The sequence below is a fragment of the Salminus brasiliensis genome, chromosome 13, assembly GCF_030463535.1.
Source record: "Salminus brasiliensis chromosome 13, fSalBra1.hap2, whole genome shotgun sequence".
Taxonomy (NCBI): Eukaryota; Metazoa; Chordata; class Actinopteri; order Characiformes; family Bryconidae; genus Salminus; species Salminus brasiliensis.
The window spans coordinates 25,375,779-25,385,606 of NC_132890.1; the positions used below are offsets into that span (position 1 = coordinate 25,375,779).

General features: G+C 39.0%; 1 protein-coding gene across 1 annotated transcript in view; it reads left to right on the top strand.

The window, feature by feature from the left end:
* The window catches only part of LOC140575438 (uncharacterized protein C14orf132), a 28,439-nt gene extending 23,979 nt beyond the window's left edge, over positions 1–4,460 (top strand). Inside the window, exons 3-4 of the mRNA XM_072695756.1 lie at positions 735–788; positions 1,557–4,460. The gene's annotated coding sequence lies outside the window, so the exon portion shown is untranslated. The remainder of the gene's footprint in view (positions 1–734; positions 789–1,556) is intronic.
* The last annotated feature ends 5,368 nt before the right edge of the window (positions 4,461–9,828 follow it).

Below are 9,828 nucleotides of genomic sequence, written 5' to 3' on the forward strand. Positions count from 1 at the left end.
TCACTGGACCATGGTGTCTGGCCTGGCAGTGGACTTTAGGCCTGTGGTGGTATGGTTGGTGCACACTCAGCCCTGTTTTTTGCACAATTTCCCACTTACCCCAAAAGGTAAAGTCAGTCAGCCAAGACATTCTGGTGTCTGAAGTTTGCTTCTTATAGTTTTGCACTGGTTGCATGATGCTACTGTGGCTAATAGGACTGCACAGTGAGATTATGTTGATCATGTTGCTGTCTACTGTGCTTCCAATCAGCCATAATATTAAAGCCACCTGCCTAATATTGTGTAGGTCCCCCTTATGCCACCAAAACAGTTCTGATCCCTCGAGGCATGAACTCCACAAGACCTAACCAACAATTTATGCTACACTAGCTTTTCTGCTGGATTCGACCAAGTGGGCTAGCCTTCTGGTGTCTGGTGCCTTCTGCCTTCTGACTCTATCACCGGTTCACTGGTTTTCCTTTCTTGGACCTCTTTTGGTAGGAACAGACCTGCTGTTTTAGAAATGTCTAGTCATGAGAATTTGCCCATTAAATACAAGCCTATTTTTCCTTATTTTCTTCATCATGGGGAAATCTGCAGGGAGACGTTTCCACACCTCCAAAGTTCAATCTTCAAAGGAGGAGAATTTTCTGATTCTTGCCACTCAAACAGCATTAATAATTTTGAGATATGGACTCTGAGAACAACAGCTTCAGCAGTTGGGATTGATTGAATGTTCTTCTTTTCTGTTTCAGATCCACAGCACTTAGATCCACAGAATCGTCTGTCAGAAGCTTCGGTTCTTTAAGGTGCATTTAGGGCTGATATTCTCCTTTTTGTGGTGTACTAGGTCTTGCACAGTTGTTCGAGGTCTAGTTGTCTTTGTTCTTTGTTTATTTCCTTTTCTTTGGCATCCTCATGTAAGTGGATTATCCTTCATCACATCTCCTCAGAATACATCATGAACAACTGAGAACTTTTACTTAATGTAGCGTTTTTCTATTCCACTGTTGATAGATGGGTGGATGGATGGATTGAAGGTGACTTTAGGCTAATTTGCAGCTGCTCCAGAGCAGTGCATTCTATTGGCAGTTCTTTAAAAATTGAGACTATACAAACTGTTCTGGACTGTGGAACAGTGGAACTGTGTTCTCTGGAGTGATTGAGCTCCATCCAGTTCCTTTGGGTGAACTGGAGCGGTGTTTATCATCCAGAACTGATCATCAAGCATCAGCACCTGACCTTCAATAATGTTCTTGTGCAATTAAATCCTCACTGCAGTATTTCATCTCATCTATATCATCTAGTGTAAAGGCTTCTCAGAATTGAGTAGAGGCTGTTTCTACAGCATAGGAAAACATACACTCCCTGTGAATACCCTTGAGTTCAGAAGATACATTGGATAAGCCTTTGGATGTAGAAGATAGAAACTTCCGCATGAACTGTTGCCTCCTGCTTGCTGTTTGTTTGTCCTGTGATTATAGAGATTGTTATTTAAATCCTGAATTTGGCTGTGGGCTGTTGAAGATGCAATGTGTTTTGGCTCTCCCTCTAATGTATCTCTTCTTGTCTTGCAGATTGTGAGGCACACGCTACAGCCTGCAGGAGAATTTCATTAGAGCAGATTCTGAGACGCTTGAAGAATTCTGACACTCAACAGACGTGACTTTACGTAACACTCACATTTAGGAGAGGGAATTAAGAAAGATGAAAGTGAGAGCGTGGCTGGGGTCGGTGACAGCTAACAACAGTGGAGTGTGGCTTATGTGGATAAGGATTTCATGTCTGTCTTTGAGGACTGAGGGGAATGACACACCTTGCACGTGTTCCTTTTTTCCAACCAGGCTCAAAGATATAAGACATAAAGGGTGTTCTCACGCCTAATGTCCGGGCGAAGGTCCGAAACCAAGGTTCATGTTTTTGTTACGCTGTGTACATTTAATGCGATTAGCTTTGGTTTCACACTGCACTACAGAACTGCATGAAATACTTACAGACTGTCTGCATCACCTACATGGGATGCATCTTGGTAAACTTAACAGGGGTGTGCATCTTAACTTGGCATGTTGTTAATTTATGTTGTCAATTTAAAATTGGCATTACCACCAGCAGCACCAAATTCAAGCACTGCATTTTTCACTCCTTTCCAGCTGTTGTATCCCCACCCATTTTCAGACAAGCCCATTTTTGTTAAATGGATGAAGATACACAACCTCAACGTCCTGTAATTAGTCAGAAAGTCTAAAAACTGAACCATGGTTCAGTATGATCCGGACTGAGGCCACCAGGTCGGACCAAATTTTGGTCTTTTGGTCCGCACTGTGGTCTGAGGCTCTTTTCACGCCTGCAATTTTGGTCCATAATAAGGTCCGGACCAAACAAGGCAGGTCTGAAAGTACTTAAATATCTTCCACCAACATCAGAAAGAGATGCAAAGCATTAAAGACATTAAGGAGTCCATGTTAAAAAATCATGCATTGCTTTATTTAAAAATCAGCAAATTAGACGGTATTAGACAGGAGTATTAAGGTCCGTTGATAGCTGTGGGTATTTATTAGCCACACGAGACAGTATGCTTTTAAAAGGCATTGGATTTAAAGACATGAAATTATATAATAACATAAAAAGCACAATTACGTAATGTATTATATAATGTTAAAGTGCATTTTAAAGTGATGAGTGTTAAGAGGTGCTGACTTTCAGAGACCACAGTTTTACTGGTGAGTTATGGTTTGAAAACAACATTGCTTGATCCTGAGTAGTGTTGAATTTGAAAACCTTTACTAGAGTTACTGCTCAATTTAATGTACTGTTTTTATCAAGACCTCCAATTCATAACATTATAAAATAATTGCTAATTCATCTTTGTCTTGAGGAACCACACATCAACACACGTAATCTGATAAGAAAATATACTGGGATCTCAATACTTCATGGCATGTTTTGCTCAAAATGTTGGAAACAGTCCTTTAAGATTCTTTTCCATGGATTCATGCTGTTGCCACCAGATTCTAACCCTACCATCTGCGTGACTCAGCAGAAATCCTGAATGTTTTTCTTGTCTTCAACTGTTTAGTGTTGGTGAGCCTGTTCCCGCTGCAGTCTCAGCTTTCTGTACTTGACTGATAGTACCCCTTTCCACCTCAAGGTTGGACGTGTTGGGTGTTCTGATATGCTTTTCTGCTCACCACAGTTGTAGAATGGTTATGTGAATTACTGTAGCCTTTCTGTCAGCTCCAACCAGCTTGGCCATTCTCTGTTGACCTCTCTCATCAACAAGTCGTTTCCATCTGCTGAACTGGATGTGTTTTCTTTATCACACCATTACACTATAATTACCATATTGAACCTTTGTGCTGAAAATCACACAAGATCAGCAGAAGATCAGCAGTTCAAGATATACAAGCCAGCCCTTCTGACACCAATGATTTACTTTTTTGATACTATACAAAACATGAATGCCATTGTATTACTGGTTTGTTTTCCTCCAGAGGCATTTAAGGATCCTGTGGTAAACTGCCTTGTGGAAAGTTTGGCAGCACTTTTTTCAAATAAGTAAGAAGAAAATATTGCAAACAGCTTTTTACTAATACATTAGATATATTTAACATTGAGCCTCATCAAAATATCCTTATTGGTATGACGGGCAGTTTGGGTACACTCTTAAAACTAAAGGTACTACAAAGGGTTGTTTAGCCGATGCCATAGAAGAAAAAAATGTTGTTCCATAAGGAATCATTTAAAAATCTGTGTGAGTGTGAAGATGCTTTAAAATGACTTCTTTAAACATTTGAAAGGTTCTTAACATATAGTCTATAAGTCTTCTTTACAAAATTGGTTCTTTATGGAACCAAAAATGGTTCTTCAATGATGCTACTCCAGAAATAAACTTGAATGGTCTTTAAAATGTAACAAACTTATTTGGAAATTGTGACCAAACTTTCATTGGGCAGAATATAGGCCTTCGAAGAAATCTCGTATCTGTTGTGTCACGCACATGTCATTGTAGATTTGTCATGTCAGATTTTCCTGGGCAGCGGGAACTGAGAGTTTGAAGGTGATGAGATGTGAAAAGGGCATAAAGTACCAACTAGACAATAACCTGGACTGAGATGAATGAAAGATCACCTCCTCTAGAATTAGTCTGCCTTAACTTGACTTCAGCCGTTGTTTTTACCTTGGCACTGTATGCATGTAGCAACCTGTATAGTACTACCATTTTTCTATAAAGAATATATCTAGATAGCATCAGCATGTAGATATGTGTTTTCTAAGGAACTTGACAAAATCTTCCAACAAACTCAGCTGGTGAGAGACCATAACTGTACTGTGCTTGGTATTAGCATTTGTAGACAGTGAGCATGGAGGGATTAGCGCATGCCAACCGTTATCACCATTTTCTTCTGCTAGCTGGTCTTTGTTTTATTCAATATTTGTATAAAATGTACAGCCAAGTTTTCACATGTGTGTAATGGGTACAATATCTGCTGAATTCATAAATCTCTATTATTTGCATACAAAAGCACAAATGTATTTAAAAGTATTTGTTTTTGTTTTGCTTTTTTTCACATTTAAGCTCAACTAATAGCTTTAAAAATTTGTAATAATTCTTTTTTAACTGTACTAAACTGTGATGTGTCTAGATGTACATGTTTTACCAGTCCATTTAAATATGAAGTAAAATGATTGCATAAAAATGTTTACAATTATTGGTGTTTCATTTAAAAGTTCAGTCCCAGCCCCAGTCTCAGCCTCGGCCCAATACTGCGGTTATTAATTCATGTCCAAAGAAGCCATTTCTGATCAGACATAACATTAGAACCACCTGCCTAATATTGTGTGGATCCCCCTCGTTCCACCAAAACAGATATGACACAAGGTTTGGACTCCAAACGGTATGGTCACCTCTGAAGGTGTTCTGTAGTTTTTGGCACCAAGATGTTATCAGCAGATGCTTGCTGTGTTCTGTAAGTTGTGAGGTGGAGCCTTAACGGATCCCATTAATTATCAACGTTTTCCAGTGTTACTGTTTGTCCTTCCTTGGGAGTCTTCCAAAATTTCAACATTTTAAATTGTATTTTAAAATATTGCTGCAAATGTTACAAAATGTCTGTAAAATCATTGCTGACACAGCTGTGCAAATGTACACACACACACAGCTTACTGCCAATAGAATAGGACTCCCTGGAGCAGATGAACATGAACGTATTGACACCTTGCATTGCCTAACGCCAAGCACACACTAGATGGGTATAAAGCTCTCCAGCACTGAGCTGTGGAGCAGTGGAAATGTGTTCTCTTGAATGATGGTGCTCCATCCAATACTTTCAGAATGAGTTGGGATTAGGTGGGGTGGTGATCATCCAACATCCTGACCTCACTAACACACTTGTTGCTGCATGCAATTAAATTCTCATAGCAGTGCTCCAAAATAGAATAGGGAACAGGGGAGTGAGTTACTTCAATGAAAGCAAGATATTTTTATACACTTGATTTTGAAATAAAAAAAAATCGAATTAAATGAGCAGATGTCCCAATACCTTTGTCCCTTTCGTGTATATTAAGCACTATCTGCTCCAGTGTTTCTCAGTCAAGCACTTCACAGTTTTGTTTTCCCAACTCAAACTGACCCAGCCAACTTGTTGGGCTCATATGGCGGAAACGTGCGCTAAGTGGATTCCAGGTGGGTATGGGCTCTGAGTGGGTTTGTACATGTGTTGTTACTGGGAATGTTCTGAACTTATGAACTAAATGAGCTTATTGAAGATCAAAAAGCAATGTGTTAATTCTGCTGGATTTAAATGGGTGTTTCTGTTTAACTTGTGTGTAAATTTGAAGAATCTTCCATAGCTTTCAGCCAAGTCAAGTTTGTTTATATAATTCTTTTATCAACAGCCATTTTTACAAACATATTGCTCCACATATGCACTGCAGAGACTCAAGACTGTACTTGGACTCGTATAAAAAACATTGTTCATGTGAACTTGTCTGCACTGATTATCTAAAAATGTAAAGCTGTACATTTCTTTAGCACACAGCGGAAATTATGAGAAGTGAAAGTTCTCTCTTTGAACAGTTTTTGATGAGTTCAGAAAAAAACAATAACTCTTGTCCTGTTTTCGTCTTCTTCGGTTTGATGTAGACTATATTCATGGTCAACATTTCATCACTAATTTATCAACTCACCCTTGACATGTTCCATCTGTAACCTTACGTCAGCAGTGTGGTGGTTCTCTTCACTAATTTACCAAACATGGTCAGTCTCCAGTCATCACTCCCACAGTCTGAGTGATAACAGCAAGGACAAACTCATGCCTTTCTTCTGAATCAGAAAGAAAAACCTGGCCGTCACTTCTGAGACTCTGCTCTGGCCTTTGTTTTACATAGCTGTAGATATCAGATATCTCTTAGTGGAGTGGGAATTTTTTGGCCGTTTCATGCTCATTCATGAAACCACACAATTATAGCTCATAACCACCTAATATCCATAATGGAAAAAGTGGATAAAACCCATTGTAAGTATCGTCCAAATAAGCTTTTGCAATCATATTCTATCTGAGCTTCTAGGCACCAGATAAAAGAAGAATGCAACAAGCAAAAACTGAAGCCAACCAAAATCACCAAGGATTCTCTTGATCAACAACTGATCCTTTGAAAATCTGCTGAAATATGCAGAAACCATCTTCATCATCTCTCTGTCTGAAGTGTTTAAAAACCCATGTGCCATCTACTGAAGTCATTAAATTACCCATGAGGCCAAGTTTCCCAGACGGTCTCCACATGGTGTAGCAGTGAGTCACCAGGTTTACTGTATGCTCTCCCACAAATTGGCCTCAACCGTGTCTTCATTGCACTTCCACAAAGCTGTAGGAGAGCCACAATGAGAAGTAATGGTCATGGTTTTTCACCAGTCTTGCTATTTGTTTAATCCCACAGGTGCAGTTTAAGATACTGTTATACTTCTACCACTTTAGACACAAGGAAAATCCATTTAATTCAGTTTAATCCAGTTTAGTTCAGTTTAATTCACAAGGAGAATGGTTTAGCCTGAGGTTCCCAAGCCAGATATACAAGCGAAAAGCAAGTTTTCTACCATCGACTGTGAATATTAAAAATCTATATTATCCGAAAGATCTTTGACTTATTGATAAATTATTAGACAGGCAGAGTCTGACATCTGCCTAAAAAAAATGCTTGGACTTTAAGTCAAGACAGACTCTCAATTTTTGAGATATTTATAACAGATAAATTTACATTCAACTGGGAGACACATGGTTTGAGGTTATCCACATCTTCCAATACAGTCCATCCCAACTCAAATGCAACAGCAGAAACAGAAAAGGGCAAGAATCTATTAATCAAAATGACCAACACTGTCCTTTATTTAACAGACAATAGTACATTTAGCTAATGTACTAACGTTCTAATGCTAATGTCTACAGAAAAGAAATGCTGACAACTTCTTTTAGCTAATTTTGGAAACAAAAATGTGTCACTTCCCCTTTTTTTAAAAACTTTTGTTTCATTTAACACACTTGGTGTATCAGATTCTGAAGCTGAGGTCAGCCACATAAGAGTATGTAGTTACTGAATGTGGGGTTTTTTTAAAGCTTTGCTTGTGTCTGTAGTAAATCAATGAGTAAGCTGTTGTGTATTCAGTGGCTCCACAGCAAATACAGTCCAATGCTGTTGTGACATTAGTCACAAGCTGTTATAGTCACCACTATGTGTCAGCCATGTAGACAGGCTGACAATCCAACACCACATGAAGTAAATCTCTAGTTTACTTGCTTATTTAACTGCCTATGACATTTTCCCAAGCGGATTCACTGAGGACAGGCTGTGAATATAGGGAAATACGGCAGCTGTAAGCAAATTAAGAAAAGCTATCCAAGAGGACATGACTAATGATGTTGTGACATTACCTCCAGTTTGTTGACTAGGCCTCAAAGCTACAGCTAGAGGTTCTGACAGTTACAGGCTTTGCTGGCTGTTTTAACTGTCACACTATAGAGCAGAATTTAAGAATGACTGCAAATCTGCCCAGATAATAAGCATAGTTTCTGGCAAGGTACTGCACATATGGCAGTGACTTTCTTAGCACCAACTGGCTTTAAAGGGCTTCAGAACATGGAAACTGACATACCGTGAACCTCAAAGAATGTTGTCTCCTTCTTCAAAAGAAAATCTGGCATAACCAATATAGGGCAGGACAAATGGGTCAGTCCCAAACCCCCAAAACTGTTACATGACAATCTTGACTTGTTATATTTACCTGCAAAAAAGAATACATAAACACCACCCACTGCCAATTTCCACAGTCAAAGCGGGCAAAATAGTAAAATGCAATGGTGACATCTGGAGAACATGGGGTTAAAAATACTGGAGCACAGCACATCACCTCCAGACTTGTTATGGGAATATGCTGCTTTGCCTGTATCAGCTGAAGGGGAGCTCAGACTCAGCACATGGCAAAGCAAAAGCTGCAGGGTCAAAAGGGGATCCATGCTAGACTAAAAGCTGACAATAGCCTTTTAATGTCTCTTCTCTCTATTGTCCATTTGCTTGAGCCAAACACACATCAGAAGGGAAAATACTGGCTTGTGTTGTTTACTGGTAAGACCTGAGGAAAGCCAAACCTGGGAAGTGAGTAGGTGCAAGACTAAAGGCTAACTGGCTACAATTTCTTCAGCTTGCTAACACCACATTGCATGGAAAGGACACAACGAGAGGATAGCAACAATATCCGGTAAGACTCCTGGAATAATTACAGTGTTTTTGTTACAGAGTTAAAACTATGCTATAAAATGTGGGTTCTGTGAGCCATCGCAGTGCTGTAAACCAGCCAATAAAAGCAGAACTTTTTTTCCCACAAGCCCTCTGTAAAAAGAGAAATAAGCTTGTTTCATTCTAAGGCAAAATAACAGGGTTGTAAATAGATGTGTAACATTAAAGAACAGCTTAAAATGCTAAATAAATGCATTCTTTGGCGACTTTGATAAGTCCATGTAGGCTTTACAGCATAGCATTAGCCTTTGCAGCATGCTATGTACAAAGAGTGTGAGATACTGTTCCTTTAAACTTCGGCATCACTTCATGTGAAACCCGAACAGTGAATTAACAGATTGTGGGGGTGGTGGTTGAAAGAGCTAAGGCTCCTATGACAAGGAAATGACATACAGATGAGGGTTTGGACATGTCTTTGAGGCCTACGATTAAAAAAAAAGCTCTATTACACTGCAAAGGCAGAAATACGAATAGTCATTGCTTAAATTTAAATAAACACTGTATTTAGTTTCATTGTTGACTTCCCTCTGTACTGCAGATTATGATTTATGTGTGACAGTCACACTTTTTGGACATGGGAAAGTATTGGGACACCTACACATGACATCCCATTCTAAACACATAGGCATTCATTTGGAACAACTCTGCTTGTAAAAGCAGACTGCATAAATTCAATGATTAATTTTCCAATACTTTTGTCTATATGGTGTGTCATGAAGTTTAATGTTTGTGAACACCAGCAGGAACAGTAGTATGGTGTTACTATCAACCCTTGCTGTCTAGCTATCTGTCAGATTCTGTTACACCCCTAAAGCTTGATGTCTTGATCTCCATCATAGACCCGTCTGGACCCTCCTCTTTCCACTTAGTCACTCATTCCATATTTTCATCCTAAGAGAGTCTGTTCATATGTATATTCATTTATGTCATGTGCTCTATCTTGCCATTTTATCCTAATTTTCAGATCTAATGAATTCTAGGTATTTATTTTATAAATGTATTATTAATTCTCAATGTTACAAACCTGACACCATAAGGGACAATTGGACCCCTAGTTGGCAT